The sequence below is a fragment of the Phyllostomus discolor genome, chromosome 3, assembly GCF_004126475.2.
Source record: "Phyllostomus discolor isolate MPI-MPIP mPhyDis1 chromosome 3, mPhyDis1.pri.v3, whole genome shotgun sequence".
Classification (NCBI taxonomy): domain Eukaryota; kingdom Metazoa; phylum Chordata; class Mammalia; order Chiroptera; family Phyllostomidae; genus Phyllostomus; species Phyllostomus discolor.
Window position 1 is genome coordinate 28851622 of NC_040905.2, and position 20870 is coordinate 28872491.

Here is a 20870-nt window from a genome sequence, read left to right on the forward strand (position 1 = left end):
TTTTTTATTAATCAGCCTCTTATGGAAAGACATTTAGGTTATTTCTAATTTTTGCTGTAATGGAATATACCGCAATGAAATTACTTTGGAGCAGCTTTAAGTACTTTTCAATTAAGTGATTAGAAGTATAATTCTTTTTTAATTTTTTTAAAGATTTCATTTATTTATTTTTAGAGAGAGGGGAAGGGAGAGAGAATGACAGGGAGAGAAACATCAGTGAGTTGTTGCCTCTCACATGCTCCCAAATGGGGACTTGGCCTGCGACCCAGGTGTGTGTCCTGACTGGAAATTGAACTGGTGACTCTTTGATTCACAGGCTGGTCCTCAGTCCACTGAGCTGCACCAGCCAGGGCTAGAAGAATAATTTTTGAGTCAAGGGTTAAGTCCATTTTTATATTGGAATGAAATTCATTTTGTAGTTTCCTGTCCACCTGCTATCTCAAACTTATCCACCTAATCCTTCCCAAACACAAGCATTAGAGTGCTCTCCACGGGCTCAGATGAAAGGAAAACAACGCAATCCAGGCAGAAGGCCCAAAATTTTGCTTCTAAAGAAAGCATGATATATTTACATAACTGAGGAAATTCAGTATGGGCAAAGGCCAGAGGAAGCACAGGTAGCCCTAGTAAGGCTGAGGTTGTAAAAGATAACACAAGTGAGAAAATTACAGGGTTTTTTTGTGCTTCATCATAAGATTGGATTCACTTGGAAGTGTAAGGGGAGATTTGGCAAGAGTCTGTGCTGCAAGGGACTCGACCTGATGTGTGCCCTAGAAACACCACTGTGACCATAGTGTAGAGCAGCACTGGGTGAGGGGGTGGGAGAAGATGAATGGCAGGAAGGTGGAAGGAGCCTGTTGCCATGAGAATTTATGAGGAACAGGCACTTAGAAGTAGACAGAAGGAAGAAATTTTAGGTGGAACGCCTACAAGCACCTTATAAACCCACAGAACACATGACTGAATATAAATTGAGGGGGTTTTAAGACTATAAGCTTTGGGGTGTTTTACAGCATGGCAATACCTGAAATATTGGCCAGGACATTGCTTATACTGGGTCAGGTTGGCTCACTCTTCCCCTACTGTTGTCACGAAGAGAAGAACACTCATGTAAAGTCTCCCAGCAAACATGGGATGGGAAGAAATGAGTCCCCCATGTGGAGATGACCACTATAATCAAAGATGGAGGAAAGAGATGCTGGGTGCGCGGAACAAAAATGTTCACCACCCAGTGGAGAGTGGGAAACAAAAAAAGTCTGAGAATCAAGTCTATACCACACCTGTGCTTAAGAGGCAGAGACAAAGAAAACACTAGGAAACAAGAGAACATACAATGATGAGCTCAGAAAACACAAATCTTGAAACAGAAAGTGAAGAAGGCAACAGCTCCTTAACTTTTGTATATCCTTATAAGGACAGAGTCTAGGTCTCATTTCTTTTTCCATCTATCACTCTGCAATAAATATGAAAGTGAGAAGTGGGAAGGTGGAGAAGGGCCCATACATGAAGTTTGCAGGAATTTTGAATGTACTTTCAATAGCTGGATAGACTGAGTTGAATCCAAACATGCTCTCTAAAGATGTGTGCCCATAGATTCTGCAAAAATAGATTAAAATGAAAAGCATCATTTAGGATACCTTCGATATGAAAAACATAACTTACATTTCCAGACTGTGGACACCTTGATATGCATTAAATAAAACAAAATAGAAATAACTTTAATCAGTTGCTTAGCTCAAAAGCAAGGGAAACCTTGTGGCCAAGAAGTGCTGGGAGACTCAAGCTGAATCCCCAATAGTCCAAGGTGATGCAGTATCTATACACAGGCTCAAGAAGGATTATATTTTAAATTCCATGGGAAGGCTGATCTTGTGGCCTCTATTCTACTAAGAAGGGTAAATAGACTCCCTGGCCCAGAGCTGGGGTCATTTTAATGTTGTCAGCCTAGGCAGGCAAGGAAAATCACCACCACCAGGAAGCGGCAACAGAGCTTATTCTCTCCCTGTATTTCCAGGAAAAGAGACCCACTCCCCCCTGACAATGTAAGCTTCACGAGGACACCAGTTATGACCCTTTGGTTCACTATTAGACCCAGCTCCTAGGACAGTGCCTACCTTATCATAGGTGTTCAGTAAATAGTTGTTGAATCTTGGGAAACTATATATTGAGTCCTTGCCACACAAGGGTATGGAGTCTGAATTCACATTACTGGTGTGGATGAAAAATGCCAACTTCGGACAATACAATAAAGCATGGCCCTGGATTGATGAAATCAGCAACTCTGACAGAATCAAAGATAAAACTACTCTGATGTGTTCACTTGCATTGGGCAGGCTCAGATACTCATTAGGAGCTTGGAGGAGGGAGAAAACACCATGGCCCAGTGAGCTCTGCATCCTGCCTCTTCTGTGGTCCTTGATTAGGTGGATCCCAGTGGTGCAGGCTTATCTCTTGTGAGACTGGAGTCCAGGTCTGGTTATTATGCACTTGCCTCTTTATGTCATCATACAGAGTCAACTGCAAGATGTAATAACGCTTGTTAAATTATGTGTGAGAAACGCCAGGCTGGATTATCAGCGTCATGCCTTCTGTGTTTTTCTCTGTGGTTGGAGGGCATGAGAGTTAATTTCTTCTCATGGCCCCGCTGAAAGGATGTGGCATGTGCCTGGAGAGGCTTTTCTGGGAGAGGTCCCACCACTGGAGTGGGCAGTCTCTGCATCCTTGCTCCCACAGGATGGGGCTGGCCTGATGGCCACCACCCCATAGGCCTGATGAGATTAAGGACAGTTTGTTATGCCATCTGTACTTACGTTAAGTTTCTAAGAATTCTGATTTTAATCGGGATGTGAAAGTTGTTCTTTTTTTTAAAAAAAAATGGGGAATTTTAGCTGATGCTCTCAGAAAGATTCCTTTTATGGGTTATCTTTTGATGACTTTCAGTGATTTAGAGTGGCAGTTTGTAGCTGATTATCTGGATGTCCTTAACAGGTTTTCATCATGTGTGATTTATTTTTCAAGCTGCTGTGAAGCCTCTGGTTATTAAACTTCTGAAAATTAGCCTAGATAACACATCAGTCCCCTGAAAAGACACATCCTGGGCTTGAGTATCAGTCACAACAATGGCTAATTAACTCCCCATTAAGGTTGTCAACAGAAGTTGGGAAATTAAGAGTCTTAGGAGACTCAGCAAGCAGTTATGTTTCTTGGCATTTTCATGGTCTTTTCCTCTCTCTCTCTGAGTTGCTGGCCTGACAGTAGCGCAGGCAGCACCTGCTGAGGAAGAACCCTCCCCCCCACCCCTCAGGGCCTCACGTGGCTGGTGAAGATGTGGGCCCACTGCACTACCACTGGGGTAGCTCTGGGGGCTGCTGGGACCCACTAGCTCCTGAGCATGCTCAGTGTCAGAGAATGATGGGAGTAACCATCAATGATCAATTAGAGGGGACTCTTGCTCCACAGCCTTTCGAGTTCAGTGTTCTATAGGAACAACTGCAGCATAAAGTATTTCCAAATTAAGCAAACATCCCTCACACAAACAAATGCAACAACACACCTAATGGAGTGGCACCTGTCCTCCACAGTCACGCGAATGTAGCTTTGTGAAACAATGGCTTCCTTTCCCTCCACCTAAACTTTGACATTGTCAAATGGAACAGGATATGGTGACATTATTCTCATTTATTAATTGAATATGTTTCCTTTCTATTGCTTAACACACTGAATCGTTACAACAGAAAACAAAATGGTAGCAATGGGAAATAGGAAGTTTTGTTTTTAATATTCCCCAAGCACTAGCAACACTGATAATTTTATAGTGAAAGTATTATATGATTGTGGGAAAAGAATCTGTAGAAAACACATTTAAAGGACTTTTGGTACCTCCCTAAAGCAATAGCATGAAAGTGATTTAATAGCAACACAGACTAATCTCCCAAGGTCAACAATTCCATTTCCTATCATTGTACAGGCTCACCACCTGGAGACTCATGGGTGAAGAAAGAGCCCCTCCAGCCCATGGAACCACTAACAGAACTTTTGTGCTTACATTTCGGAAAAAAATAATGAAGTTCACAACCCACTCACAGCAACCCTTTCCAGGGATACTTTACTCAAATCCATTTAAGACAACTTAATGTGATGGATACAGAAGGAGAATGGCTTCTGGTTCAATTTAATGGGCAGAAGCAAAACTCTGGTTGAACGCAGCAGCCCCCTAATGTGTCACCTCTTGCTGCCCTCAATCTATGTATTGAGTGAACCACCAGGAAAAGCAAGGAATAGCCACTACCTGGATGGTGAGAGCAGGAACATGTGGACTTCAGGGGAACTGGGGATGAGAACAAACTCTTTATTGCCTTTCTCCTGGTCCAGCCCCAGAGCATGCAGAGACTCTCATGACATGTCTCTGTGTAGGAGAATCATGAAGAAGTCAGACCTCATGCAGTAGACAGATGGGCTCACAATGTTCACAATTCCAATAGTGTTTTGTTTTCTTATTTCAAGTGGGAAACTACAAAGGTGGACTTAAGGTTTGATTTAAAATTTAAGTCAAAGAAAGTGACTTTTGCTTAATCCCTTCACTTTTTGACCAAGCTTTCTATCCCCTCTCCTCTGGCAGAAAAACAAAACCAAACCTCATAGACACAGACAACAGTATGGTGATTAAGAGGGGGTGGGTGGAGATAGGACAGGATAAAGGGGTATAAATAGTGATAAAAGGAGACCTGACTTTGGTGAACACACAGCACAGTATACAGATGATGTATTATAGAATTGTACACTTGAAACCTATATAACTTTATTAACTAATGTCACCACAACAAATTCAATAAAAAAACAAAGAAAATTAAAAGAAGAAAATGACTTTTCACTATTAAAGTCATAGAAAGTGGTGTTTCCACCCCCTGTTTGTAGGATATTATGCTTATAAGCTCTTCTTGTTTGATCTGTGAGCTGCTCTAGCAAAATAATTGAACCCAAAAAGGGGGTTGTTTGAACCTGCAATCTATTGCCAGTAGGTAAGAAGCACAGGTGGTAACACGGACTTGTGATTGGAGTCTGAAATTAGGATGTGGGATCTGACATCACCTCCAAGAAGATGGTCTTATAATTGAGCTGAATTGTAGAACATGCAGCAGGTGTTGGAGAATTGTCTGGTGTGGGAGGAAAAACTACACTTCAGAGTTGGACCCAGAACTGCAGCCACAGTTTGAAAAGGTCTAGGCAGGCATGTCCAACCCATGGCCCATGGGCCACATGCGGCACAGGATGGCTATGAATATGGCTCAGAACAAAATTGTAAATTTACTAGAACTTTATGTTTGCTCTTCAGTTTTCATTAGTATTTAATGTGTGGCCCAAGACAACTCTTCTTCTTCCAATGTGGCCCAGGGAAGCCAAAAGGTTGGACACCCCTGGTAGGGAAAGGAGTTCAAAAGATTTTTTTCTTTTTGATAGACTGTGCAGTGATTATACTAAAACTAATTTGTGTTGTCTTTAACAAACAGGTCACCAATATAGAGAAAACTATGATAGAAGGAAGACTGCAAATAACACATCAAATTTCCAGTCACTGTCTCATTCTGACTCTGGCTCATTTGTATTTACACAAATCCAAATCTGAGTTTGTTTGGTTTTTAAAGAAATGCCACTAAAAAATAAGAAACGAGGAACTAATTAGGGGGAACACTTAGCTTACGGCCACCCAGATCCTTTTGTTATTAAGATTGTGGGAGGGGGTGGAGGATAAAAGCTTTAGTATTTCAAAGATAGTAGTCTATAATAGCAAATACCTCATATGCTATGAAAATTCAAGTTCCCTGAACTTCCTTCGTTTTAAAATATCTTTACTTTATTCCCTTAACGTTTGCTGCCCACAAACGATTGGCAAAGATTCTGATCCGTGCTCTTCTTTCTGCACAGAGTCAGAATGAGATGGGGTCCAGTTTTGCACATGAAGGGAGGAAGACATCCCACCTGAGTCTCCACCAGGTCCACCTGTGACCCTGGACCTGCCCGACAGCCTCCAGAAGCCTGGACGTTCTTAGGAGTGTGGAGCAGTGAAATGAATGATTTGTTTGTGCCTCTTTCCTTCCCTGTTCTGAGTTCAAAAGGAAAAGCTGTCCTGATCTGTTTACCCTTGAGAATGACTGTTACACCCCATCCTGGTCTGGTTGCCATGGTACCCAGAGCTCACAGAAGCTTCCAGATATGCAACGGTTGGCTCTGCTGTCCCCAGTTACTTCACTTTGGACAAAGTAATAGCTTATTTCCTGACAGACACCTGAAATCCTATTTATCAGTTACGGTCCCACAACTCATCTTCTGACAGAGCTCGTCATTATTGACAGGGCTCTGTTTGCCTGGCATTCTTCAAATAACTCACTGCAGCAGCATCCTGCTGTGGGCTCTCTGAGGCCCACGTTATTATCTGCCATTTTTCTTTGAGGGTCTTTTAACCCAAACTGTATTGGAAATGTAAATAATCCTCTGGGGGACACTGACATCTCTTTTGAGAGCTTCCTGACAACTCAGGAACTGCAGCGTGGAGGACTCATCCAGTAACAGGAAAGTATCAGCTATGGAATTTTATTTTCAGGCCAATGCCTCAGTCCACCGATTCTGCCTAGTAGTCAGCATTCACTGAGCTTCCACCATGGGAATGAAGCCAGGAGGGAGGTCTGTAATTTTTCCGAATCTTTCATGCATTGTTATGTGCTTGGGGTCTCTATCTAAATGAGGTCAGCTGGCATTTTACACAAGGAAAGAGGAGATTATAACATATTTTACCTATTGTCAACAAAATAACTTCTTTTGCTTAATGTGTTTTCATCACAAATAGGCATATCTCAAATGAAATGCAATGATTACAATAAAGAATTTTTCACTTCCCCCAAATAACTGGTATCACAAATTAAACTGTAGAATGGTCGAATGGGTGGCTGCCTGGGTCCCAAGACCAGCGAGGTTGCACTCTGCCCTCCCAGTACCCTTCCCGCCACTTCGCCTCACTTATCCTCTGGCCATTATTTACTCCACAGTGAAACAGTACAGGGATTTTAAAAACTCCTTGAATACTGATTAGGAGGCAGCCTCTTTTTTTTTTTAGAGGAGTATAAAGGTACAGTTCATTACAGAAGTTATGACAACTTTTACATTCTTTAGGACATTTTCAAAGGGTTCCAATATAGGCTCTTGTTTGGATAAAAAACTGCTGGCTTATGTGGTGAGCTTATCTCCACAACTGTGGCATTGACCCGCCAGGTGAAGTGAGAGTCATCTATCACCCTGTCCCCTTTGAGCAGAGCAGAGGAACTTTACAAAGATAACGGTGTGGCGCTACCAGTGAAGAATGACCCGGGATCAGTCACAATCACAGAGAGATCATTTTCTGTATCTTGGCAAAACCAGTTTCATAATCATGTAGTTTTATAAAAGTAGAGTTATAACTTTGAATTTGTAAAAATAATGTATGATATTATTCATATTATGAGAAACTTTCTGAAAGAGATAGAAAGAGAGGGAGAGATTTACCTTACAATAATGGGCTCCCCAGTAAATTCAAAATTTTACTCATTGTGATTATAACAAAATTCTTGTGTGTAAATGAGTTGATTGGAGCTTCTATTTCTTGTTCTTAAAAAGTCTGTTCTTTAATGTATAATTTCTGTTTTACAACTGAAGATGTTTTTATTTCAAACTACCAGGTTTTTTTTCCTGGCAGTTTGTGTTGCGGAGCAAGTGAATCACTATAACCAACATCTTTTCATTTCCAGGTGACTACTGTGCCCTTTCTCTACTAAATCATCAATCCACCTGTCATGTCAAAAGTGCATTTTAGTGAGCCTACTTTTGTGTCCTCTGTCTTTTAGTGCTGAGGTGCATCACCACTGCTCAGATTTAAACACTTGGGTAGACAGAAAGCACAAAATAAAAGTATGTGAGTCAATAAGACACATCAAAGAAATGGCAGGAAGTCAGTTGTGCCAGTTATCGATTTATTGCTGCTCCTCTCCAGTACACCCTCTTGATAAAGGAACTGGCCTCACTCACTATTTCTTCTTTTCTAGCTGAGGCGATGTTACCTTTTGTCAGGAGATGTTGCTGGAGGGATTTTGCATGAAGAGCTCCCCCCTTTTTTAGTACCAGTGGTTTCTTTTCTGCTTGCTTACTCTACAGCTGCCAAAAATATGCCTGCAGAACATATATCCGTGTTCCCCTTCTAGCAAGTTCTTGCCAGTCCTGGCCTGCAGAATCCCAGCCACTAGTCTTAGCCAGTCAACTGTGGACCAGTTCTAACCCAGAGCTACTCAGTCACTATTATGGTATCCTATGGGCCAAGGCCACACTTACTCCAACAGAGTTCCAAAAACACGGCACAGGGTGGAGGCCTCTAGCTGAAGCTGGGGTAGTGGAAAGATGAAGACAGGCAGGGGAGAGAAGGAGAGAGTGAAAGAGAAAGACAGAGAGAGAGAGAGAGAGAGAGAGAGAAAGAAAGAGAGAGAGACAGAGGAGAGAGAACCCGGGAGGTGCTCAGGTAGGAAATTGATGGCTAACAGGAGGTTGGTCTGACAATTGTGAGTTTGAGGTTGGAAGTGTTAACATGACAGCAACATTTCTCAAAGCTTTGGCCATTGTAAATAATGCTTCATGGACAGGAAGGGGCAGGTGTCTCTTTGAGATCTTGATTTTAATTATGTTAGATATTTACCCAGAAGTGGGATTGCTGGATCATATAGTAGTTCTATGTTTAATTTTTTGAGGAACCTCCACACTGTTTTTTCTAGCAGCTACAACATTTTACATTCTCACCAGCACTGAACAAAGGCGGCAACTTTTTTACATCTTGTATTTGAAATAGCTATCCTAGCAGGTGCAAGGGGCTGTTTAACTGTGGTTTTGATTTATATTTCCCTGATGAGTAGTGATCTTGAGCACCTTTTCATATACCTGTTGGACGTGTGCCTGCGTGTCTTTGGAGGGATGTCTATTCAGTCTCTTTGCCCATGTTTTAATTCAGTTGTTTTATGAGTTCCTTATATATTTTGGATATTAATCATATATATATATATGTATATATAGTTTGAAAATAGTTTCTCCCATTCCATAGGTTATCTTTTCATTTTGTTGATTGTTCTCTTTGCTGTGCAGGAGCTCCTTAGTTTGACATGGTTCCACTGGTTTATATTTGCTCTTGTTGCCTGTGCCTTTGGTGACATATCCAAGAAATCAACCTAAATGTCTCTCTGTGCATAAATGGATGAAGAAAATGTGGTATGTGCTTACAATTGATTATTATTCATTTTTTTAAAAGAGAAATTCTACCCCTAGCTGGGGTAGCTCAGTGGATTGAGCGTGGGCTGGGAACCGAAGTGTCCCAGGTTCGATTCCCAGCCAGGGTACATTCCTGGGTTGCGGGCCATAACCCCCAGCAACCGCACATTTATGTTTCTCTCTCTCTTTATCTCCCTCCCTTCTCTCCCTAAAAATAAATAAATAAAATCTTAAAAAAAAAAGAGAGAGAAATTCTGTCATGTGAGACAGCATAGATGAATGTGGAGGACATTATGCTGAGTGAACTAAGCCAGTCACAGAAAGACAAACATGGCGTTATTCCACTTGTGTGAGGTGTCTGAATAGTCAAATTCGTGCGAGCAGAGTAGAACAGTTGTTTCTCAGGGCTGCGAGGAGGGGAAATGGGGCATGCTGTCAGGGGTGTAAAGTTTCTGTTGCACAAGGTGACTACGCTTCAGTGATCTGGTTTACAACATTGTGCCAACAGTTAATGATACTGTTGTGTGCACTTAAAATTTTCTTAAATGGTTATCATGTTATGTATTCTTACTATAATTAAAAATAAAACAAAAACAAACACAAAGAAGCAGAAGAAAACATTTCGAAGGTGATAGGTTTGTTTGTTGCCTAATTGTGGTTGGTTTGTGGAAGAATATGCATGTCAGGGCTAATTGAGTTGTGCACATTAAGTGTGTGTAGTTTTTTATATATCAATTATGCCTCAAAAAAGCTGTTTATGAAAAAAGACTTCCTATAGTCAATCCCTCAGTTCCTATTTCAAGTACAAAATAAGGACAACTTTTATATGTCTTAGACCAATAATAAGAAATATATTAGACTATTTCCCACCATTTACATTGTGGGAACATTGAAAACTTTCACAACCACATACTGTAAAATAAAATTCTTTGACATGAATCCCACTTTTCCACTATCTTAAGATGTCAAGTCTGCATTCCTGAGTTGGGTAAGAATTATAAATTAGACACATTTTTAAAAATGTAGGATGACAACCATGTAAAACATGAGCCATCAAATGCTCAACCCTCTGGGACACGTTCTGTAGCCTCTCAAAGACGATTCCCTTCTGTCTTCCTTTAGAACAAAGGCCTTACTCCATGCTAGAGCCGGGATGCCACTTACCACCAAAAGAAATGGGTGGTCTTGTATTCAGGGCACACTTCTTCCAAAATGGGTTGACCTCTGAAGTGACTGATGGTTTAACATCACTGAATTTAAGTCCAGAACTTCACAGAATATGTTAAATATTAAAACTTACAATAGAGTCCTGCTTCAACAAATTAAATGGAAATCTATTGGCCTGGAGGCCTTTTAGTTCAAATAAGCATTTGGAACTGTAGAAGTCAAGAAAGAACATGAGCCATCTCTAATAATAATAATGTCTAGGGAGATGGACAAGCCAAAGCACATGACTAGCAACATTAGCAGTTCAGATCAGTAGATCAGTGAGTGTGATTGCTTCTGTTATATCCACAAATTGTTCAGTGTATTAAACAAGTTGTCACAGTGACTCAGTTAATACTATTGCATTTCAGGACCCAGGAAACCCTAGGTCACCAATTGAGGAAAGAGTGGAGCTGAAACTGATCATCACCATGGGTGCAGTGCCCCACAAGACTATCAGCTCTCTGAGTACAAATCCCCAGGAGCCAGGCACTTTTCTACAGGAAGTCTAGTGGAAACCCCTGGCAAAATACAGGAGACAGCAACAGTTAGAAAATATATGGTGGAGGCACACGTTCTTTGTGGTTATATTAAATGAACATTATTTCAGAGAGCAAACATTTAACAACTGATGGAAAATATGAATGAGAGGTCAAGAAAAGCCCATTACATCAACCCATGTGGTCATTTCCATATTAAAATAAACTGTTCAAGAGGTGCATTGACTTTAGAAGAGCAGTTCCCCATACAAGCGCTGACTAAGACACAGGAATTGCCCTGGTTTTTGACAACCTTATTTTTTCAGTACTATAAACATTACAGATGCATCATCAACTTCTCTTGTGGTGGGCAGTTTAACAGGCATGAGCAGAGCAAGGACAATGGGCCAGGTACAGAAGGTCACCAGGGTAGAAAGCCCTGGATTTCTAGCCAAGGGGAAAACCAAGACCTTGCCTCCCAGGGTCACCTTTCCTCCCTTAGCATATCATTGGTCCTGTGGATTAGATCCCCTGACTTTTCATATACTCTTCATGTGGTTGGGACCCTCCCCTGATCTTTCCTTCCCTGCCATGTTGCTGGTCATGTGGGTTAGACTCTCTTAGAGGAGAAACAAGTGCCTGGAGAAAGCCTCATAGACCTCCATACAAGCCCTTGGACAACCATTCCCTTTCAGCATTAAACCCTAGAGATAACATCTAGGCTTCAGTTATATTTCAACTCTAAACCCCAAAAAACAGTAAAACCAGATGAAGTGGCCCCATGGCCAACAACAGGACCAGCTGCAATGAATAATGACACCCTGCCCTGGTGCTGACCAATCAGTGGAGACCACGACTCTAAAAGGACACAACTGGTAAGCTGATGAATATTCTATTGAGATCCTCCCATTAATAACCCCTAGGATGAAAGACCCAGGGCAGCTCTCCCTATGCAGCATGCCAGCTTTTCCTTACCCCTCCCTGCAGGCGCCTTTTTCTCGCCTCTTTCTTTCTCCTAACCCCCAAAGGCCTTTTTTTGCCCCTATAACTTGTTCCCTAAACCCACTTTTATTCTACAGCTCACTTCATCTGCCTCTGTGACTTTCTAAATAAACTTTCTCTTACAGTTTGGATCTTGACTCTGAATTCCTTCTTAGCCAGAATTCAAGTACCAAGGTTGCTGAACGAAGGTCCACTCTGGTCTAACACCTGGTGACGTTTCACTGCCAGCACTCTGGCCTCTCCTGAGCCACAGACAGCATTGGCTTCATGGCCTGTCGCCCACCCCAGCTCAGAGCTCGCTATCATTTAGGCCCATTGGACTTTCTTGGGGCATGTTGCTCATTCTCACTGAGTCTGCTCTCATTTGCAAAATGAAAAAAACAATATCACTTAAAGGGGTTTTTGTGAGAATTTACAAAGACGTTATATTGAAAATATGTATGACCAGTAGATGATTATAAACCCAGTAACTTAGTTCCCATTTCCTTTTATTTTTGCCTTCTTCCTCTGCATTCTTATTCTCTTCTCACTTTAAAACATCTATTTATTTCAGCTCCCCTCACTTCCCTCCCTCCCAGAGTCAGTTTCTTCCCCCATGCCTCTCCTTTTTTATGACTCTGCACTACCAGCCATTTAAAGTTTTATATGGTTAAGAGTAATTTCCTGCCAAATTTGAAATTCTTGATCCCAAATCTTGGTATTATCATTTCAACTTCTGGAGTAGAAACCAGAAAGCTGCATGGTTAGCCAGCATTTCTAGAGATACTGGTATAATTGGTCAGCTATTCATATTTGGAAGGAGGGAAAACACAGACAACATCTTGAATATAAAACATTAAAGAAAGGGCTTCTCAACCTTGGCTCTGTGCTGCAATCACTGGGAGTGTTTAAAAATCTTGTTGTCCCAACACACATAGGAGTAAATGAAATAGGATCTCTCAGTGAGGGATCAGTACATACAGTTTTATAGGGAAAGCCAACATACAGCAGGTTCCAGACTTTTTAAAATAGGATTTTAACACAGACTTTAGTGATTCTCTCACAGATTAAAGATTGGGAACCACTGATTTAAAGTGAGGAATTATATGACACTCCCAATAAATAACAGGGGAATTTAACACACTCAAATATTTAAAATAAGCTTTTTATAAAACATTTAAAAATTTTCAGGATAGTTTTAGACTAACAAAATGTTGTAAAGATAATAGAGAGGGTTTCTGTACACCCCCACCCAGCTTTGCATATGGCTAACATGTTACAGTAAACTTATCAGAACTAATTGCCAGAATGAATAGGTTATTCTTAACTGATGTTATTTCATGCAAATGTTCTTTTTCTTAAAGAAAATATCCTTAGTTTTCATCTGTCTTTTTTTCCAGGATCCCATCCAGCACAGCACATTTAGTCGTCATAACTCCTTAGGCTTCTCTTGGCTGAGGCAGCTTGTTGGACTTCCTTTGTCTTTTGATGAGGTCGACAGTGTTGAGTACTGGTCAGCTTGTGTTTGACACGTTCTTTATAAGTAGATGAGTTATGGATCACTGGGACAAAAATCACAGAGGTACATCCTGTCAAGAGGGTATAATATAAGCATGACTTTTGGCCCTTGATGTTGACCTTCTTCAACTGGCTGAGATAGAGTTCATCAGATTTCTTTACTGTCAAGTTACTCTGTATCTCCACTTTCTAGACCATCCTCTGAGAAGGAAGTCACCATGGGAAACCCACATTAAAGCAGTTTTGGAGACTCATCTCTTTTCTCCCATTGTAAGTGAAGCCATTTAAAGCCAAGGCCTGTCTACATATCAATCATGACCAATAATATCATGTTCTATAATATATAAAAGTTGTATATGCTCAGAAACACACACCCACACCCACATAGATGTGTGAGGTAGTCTCACAAAGATTGAAACCACCTGACTGAACGAGTCTAAATCGTTTGCCCAAAGAATCATGAGTCAATTGATGACTGTTCTTGTTTTAAGTGGTTTGTTATGGAGATAACCAACTGATTGATTGGTTTACAGAGGTATGTATAGTGTAATGAGATAAAATAGTCTAAAACTAAATAATAAAGTAAACAATAAAATTAGTGTATCTGTATCCTAAAGCTTTGTGTCAGCAGTTTTTAATTAGGGGAGATTATCAGAATTACTTTAAAATATGACCCAATGTAACAGTAATTCTCATCACCTCAATCACATACAAACAAATCTTGTCTCTATCTGTGTGTGTGTGTGTGTGTGTGATTGGACAGGTACAATGATACTAAAATCATTTTGCACATGTAGAACTGAGCAAATGAGTAAATGTGATAATGTTATCTGAAGCCGAAGTTCTCACTATGGAAGTTGCAGGGTGAAAAATCCCACAATATAGAGTAAAGAAAACATAAAATCTCAACCAGATGGTCAAAATTCAGATCACCAATGGGAGGGATGGACATTATTGTGTGAGCATGTCATTATGTCTGATCCAGCTGGTCGTGCATAAATTGAATCAGGTCATGAGGCCATTACCAATCAGACTCAAACTGAGGACATTTTATAAAATAACTGGGTTGCATTCAAAATATCACTCAAGGGAAATGACAAAAGCAATATATAACCCTAGACTAGATCTATATACCAGAGAACACAAAATACTAAAAATGACACTATTACAACAAATGAAGGTATTAAAATATGCAATACAGATTAGTTGAAATTGTCATGTCACTATGACATTTGTTGAAGTTGATAACCACACTACTGTGGTATGTCTGAGAACATGTTGTTCTTGTAACATATACACTTAAGCAGTAGTGGGAAGGACATTGTTTTAAATTTATATTCTCAAATGGTTCAGAAAAGGAGTAAAATATTCACAGTACTATAAATGAATGAAAAAATGAATAAAAGATGACTCAAAACAAAAAAACAAATGAAATGTTTTTATATATCAGTTCCAATTAACCATTAGTACTAATGCACTAAGACTCTTTATAAAAAAAATTAAGTGCCTTAACTTTATGTACTAGAGTGAATACATTATGAATCACTGAAATGAATGAATGGCTGTGTCTGCTCCTATACAATGAACAAATTTCAGCCATGTGTACAGGTGTTCTCAGTTTCTCAGAGGATGCATTGATATAATATTTTTGGCCACATTGTTTTTTATACAGTACAATATACAGATTCCTTTTACTTCTGTCTATTCCATACACTCTCTATGGCTCATAGCTATGCATTTAATATGTTCAATAGTATCCTTTGTAGAGGTGTGCCATGTTACTTTTTAAATTGTTGTGATAAAGCAATTTTCAAAGTTAACTATATTTGTACCTGGTTTAGCAGAGGAGTAAATAGCAACCAAGTCATTGAGGCAGAAACAGTCACCCCCAACATTTTGTTGAGATAGTTATTGGAAGGAATTTTCCCTTAAGGCCTTCCATTGTTTATTTTAATTCTTTAAAATGACTATATTTTGGATGAATTTTTATCCTTTGAGGCATTAAGTTGTTAAGGGTTTGGGGGAGTTTTTAATATAATAAAAAGTGAAATTGATGCCCTATAAAAATCATAACTGTCCCAAGAATATTAAATGCTACAATTTAAAAGTTTAAGGAATGACATCGTGATAAATAGTTTCATCAGTACTGTGGGCTTCACCCTGCAAAGCATGTGCTTGGAAAGAACATGTGTGAGGCTGTGCTTGAAGCTCTGCAGACATGTTAAATCCAGCAGGATGAACAGGGCCGGGCAGTGTTTGTCATGCCACAGAGAATCTTGACTTAGAGATGTGAGTGGAGCAGATGTGCCTGATTTTCACACTTTCCTCGTACACTGTAGAGGGGGTGTGCAAGCTGAGTCCACTTCTCTAGTACGCCTGAGCCGTGGTTTGTTCTCAGGCTCACGTACATCACACTTAATAATAGATCCTGGGAGCCCTAGGGCATGAATCATGAAAGACTGAGTTTCTTTTTGTTTCAGTTTTAGTATTGTAAAATTAATAATCCCCTCCTATTTGGATACTAGCTGCGCTAATACGAAAAGATTCTGAAACTTAAAATTATCAAAAAGTATTTTTAAGATGTTAATGGAGATAATGAATTATGTGACTCTTTTTAAACAGTTGACCTATGTTATTCCAAGCCTCTCTGTGTCTTGATGCACTGATAAAGTGTTTTGAAAAACAGAGAGGAATCTGTTTGCCAATCATCAAGATGTTTTCAGAAAAAGGCAATTGTGGTGACATGCTTTAGGTGAAAGGTTTTGCTGTTATTGTTAAATCCACATTTTACAAAAAATATTTATTTAACACTCTTTTATTAAGTCCCCACAGTGCATCTAATGCTGTTACATGTAATTGGAAGAGAATTGGTAGAAGTCCCAAACCTCAAGTGGTTTATACACTATTAAAGCACAAACTATTGTTTATGCCTTGGTAAAAAAAAATACATGCAAATTGACAGAAGGGAAAGCAAAGACATCTTTTCTCACAGTCAAGTGAGATGAGTGAAATTATAAATTCTCTGTAACATTAGTCTTTGTTATAAAATCTAATGCTAAATTGATGGTGATCTCTATATGATGCTTGAATTTTATCAAGGAAGAGTCATGAGTTTATCTTCTTTCATTAAGCTAAAAAAGAATTTTCCACCACGACATTCCCCTTTTACTTAAGAAAGAATTTCCTTTTAGATAAAATAACTCCTTCAGTTTAATTCATCTTCATTTATGTACTATATTGATACAAGACACTATAGAAAATAATTACTTTGCAAGTAAATATATTTTATGCCATACACTTTAGTAAAGGAGTTAATTGATTCAATTGTCCGACAAAAAGTTTAGCAACATGTATGGAAAATGTTATTAATGTTAAAACTTTTTACCCAATGATTGATCTCCTAGGACTTTATACTAAAAACATAATTGGATCCAAAATGGTAGACAAATCATGTCCAAGAGGCAAAAATCCTAGAGAAAAAGAAGCGTTGAGCAGTGAGCTTGCATGTTGCTGTATGCCCCTTTAAGTCTTTGCAAAATTCTTAAATTGCACAGGTGAGATGCATGAGGAAATAAGCAGACAAAAGTTGAACATCTGAATCTGGTTTTCAGTATATTTCCAAAGCAAAAGAGATAAAAACTGAAGCTAAGAACCTAAGATGTATTTGATACCCTGGCACTGATGTAGCCTCTAACGTGGACATTTGGTGAACTGTGCAGTGGCAGTATAGGTGCATCAGAAGTAGACAGAGGTTTTAAATTTTTAACCCAAATTTGAGTCATCTCAGACCTATACTGAAATAAGATGATTTGCTCGAATTTAGCTGTCTACTGGAGGATATGGTGAACCTTCTCTGCAATAAGATACTACTTAGAGCTTCAAAGAGGGGGACTGAGCCAAAGGCCTGAATTTCATACACTTAGAGCCCCAGAAAGAAGGAGAAAGAGACTGAGACAGAAATGAATAATTTCCTAAAATCAATAAGGAAATCACTATACAGATTCTAGAATGTTAGTGAATGTCACCAGCTTAAATACAAAATGGCCACACTGAGACAAGTCATAGTGAAAATGCTAAAAAATTATTAAAGGCAAAGGAATAATTTGAAAAGCAGCCAGAAATATATATATGCATCATCTTCAAAGGAGCAAGGGTAATTCTGCCAGCTGGGATTTTCAGCAAATACAACACAAGTCAGAAAAAAATAAGGTTACACAATTAAAAGACTGAAAGAAAATATTTCTCAATCTAGAATTCCATACTTACTAAAAATCTTCTACAAATATTCAAGTCAAATAAACAAGGACAAAAAAAATAAAAACAGAATGATCACTTTCAGATATTCACTAAAAGAAATATTAAAAGTAATTTACTTTTAAGAGTGAAAGAATCCAAGACGAAGAAAATAAATTAGGATAGAATTAAGAACAACAGAAAGAATAAATTTGTTGGTAAATATAAATGTAGTATATAAAACATATGTAAGTATAAAGTAGATAAGTACAATAACATCAAATTGTCAAAAGATATTAGTGTAAATGAAGTTAAAGTATCCTCAAGTGCTAATATAGGAAGATGTAGATGATATAACATATTTGAGGATAAAATAATCCATTGATGTGTGTTGTAATCTCTGAAGCACCTCCTGAATATATGTAAAAGGAGGCACAACTAAGAAGCAGGTAATAGTTATTCATGACTTAATCCAAAAGAAAACTAAAAAAGGTAACAAAATGATACATCAAACTGATGGAATCAAAATAAAATAAATAGTAAAATGAAAGATATATATTATTCTCAATAAATGGGGATTAGAAGCTATCTCACTCCAAACATTTACTTTAAATGGGTCTGATATCTAAGTGTAAAACCTAAAATTATAAGATTTTTTTAGGAAAATCTTTGTGACTTTGGGACATGAAAAAGTTTGTTAGAATGTAAAAATCACAAATGGTAAAATAATTGTGAATGAAGCATGCATACACTTCTAAAGATACCATAACCAAAATAGCTTTTCACAAGCTAGGAGAAAGTATTTGCAGCATGTAGAGTATCTACCTAGATTATATAAAAATATTTGAACTGTACATACTAAAGAACTCTTACTATTAAATGATAATAAGAAACCCCAAATAAAAATAAGCAAAGATTTGAATAGACACCTTACAAACAAGATATATGAATTCTGATAAGGGCATGAAAATACACTGTGCATTATTACTTCTTAAGTAAATACAAATCAAACCACTAGGGGGAAGGTATAACTATAAATACATGTACTGAGAATACAAACACTGAGATGAAATTAACTAATCATATAACTGAAGTATCTTGGCAGATGCAATTTAAAAATGCCAAAGAAAGTAGAAAAACTGGATTATAATATACAGCAGCCAAAACTAAGAACAATCGATTAGGATAGAGACATCTTGGACAGATCCAACTAAGAGAAGAAGAGAGCAAATGCAAGTTAACAGCAGAGAAAAGGAGACACCTCCCAGGTAACAACAAGAACTCTCAGTGAGCAGTGAGCGCCAGCCTTAGGCTTGCTGCTGTGCTAAGTACCTCACATGTATTAACTCACTTAATCCTTAAAGCAGTCCTGCAAGGTCAGTACTATTATGATTCACATTTTACAGTTGAAGAAACAGAGAAAACTCATCAGTGGTGCTGGCAGGACCAAAGCCCAGAAACTCTAGTTTCAACGTCCAAAAATTTAGCCCAGAGGTGATAAAATTTCACGACCTCAGAGGAGAGTAAAACCGTGGTCTGTGCATACAAGGTGCAATCATAGTAGAATGAACAGTTCAACATTTTTTTAAATAAATGAAGATAAAAATGATAATGCTCTACTAAATGTTTAACAGAATTATAAACAGAACGATAAGCAAATGAAATGGAAAATGAAACATAAAATCTAAGTGCAAAAAAGGCAAAGTGCTAAAAAGTGAAAAAGCCTTATACACATACACATATGTGTATATGTGCCTTTATATGTGAATTTTGCCAAGAAATGGGGTCCTGGTACTTCTACTGCAGTTGCTGCTGCAACTACCGCTACTGCTGCTACTGTTCCTGTTACCATAACATCTACTACTGCAACTGCAACTATTGCTGTTACTGCTACTGCTAGTACCCCCCTGTTGCTGTTATTACAACTACTACCGCTTCCTTTCTACTACCATTGTTGCTACTTCTATTACTACTACCACCGTTATTACTGTTGCAACTACCACCACTACCACTCCTTTTACAGCTACTGTTACTTCTACTGCTAGGACGACTCTGCTACTGCATCTCCTGCTATTCCTGTCCCCAATATTACTATTGCTAATGCTTTTGCTTCAATCACCCATGTTAATACACTGCTACTACTACAAATGTGACTATTGCTACTCTCTCAACCATCATCATTACCATCATCATTACGCCTATGAGTATAATAATTACAACAGCAGACAGGCCTTAGCACTTACTATATGTCCCACCCCTGTTTGCTTTAGCCATATTAACTTATTTAATCCTCACAGAAACTGGAAACAGGCACTTTAGAAAATGATTGCAACTCTTCTAGAGCATGCAAATATGGCAATACGCTAAGCAATACCATGGCTCACCAACTTGTGTTGTGCAGTCAGGCACGAGAAAAGCTGCACAGCCAGCCCCTTGCAGAGCCATGTGTCCAGTTCTAGCCAAGGGGCTACAAGATGGAACACTGGGCTGCCATGGCCTCGGCCAGTGCGAGATCCGCATGCTTTCTCTCTGCCTCAGTGACTGTGAAGGTCTCATGTTCCAAATGATGTGGCCAATGATGTGAAGATGAGTGACTCGTTGAGTTGAAGTCCCCGAGTAACTTTGTGCTGAGAAGAGTGCAACAGTTTCGCATCTATCCCATCTGCTGAAATTAGAACTTTCTTGGTTGAGTTACTGAGATTGGATTTATTCAATATTTTAACATAGTCTAGCTTACCTAGACCAATATAAGCTAACATTGAAATCTGGATTCATAGCATAGGAATAAAAAACTACAGAGCAATCCATGAACATAAATACAAGAATCCTTAACTTAGAAACGGGATCTAGTAAAGTGTTAAAAGGACACCACAAAATAACAGAGTAGTGGTGATTCCGGAAGCACAATTAGTACAACATTAATGAAGCTATTAATGTGAGACAATATTTGACAGTCTACATACAAAGCATTTTATAGAACTCCACATCCATTCTTGCATTTAACAAACTATAAAAGACAAACAATCCTTCTCGCTAAGCCAAGAATGCCAAGAAAATAAGATTGTGACACTAAGTGTGTCTAGTTTGAATCTCCTCTTTGGAGACAGATATATGGGGCTGCCCAGCTGCAGTTTGCATACACACAGGAGTATCTATTCCCAGCTCTACGACTTGAACTGC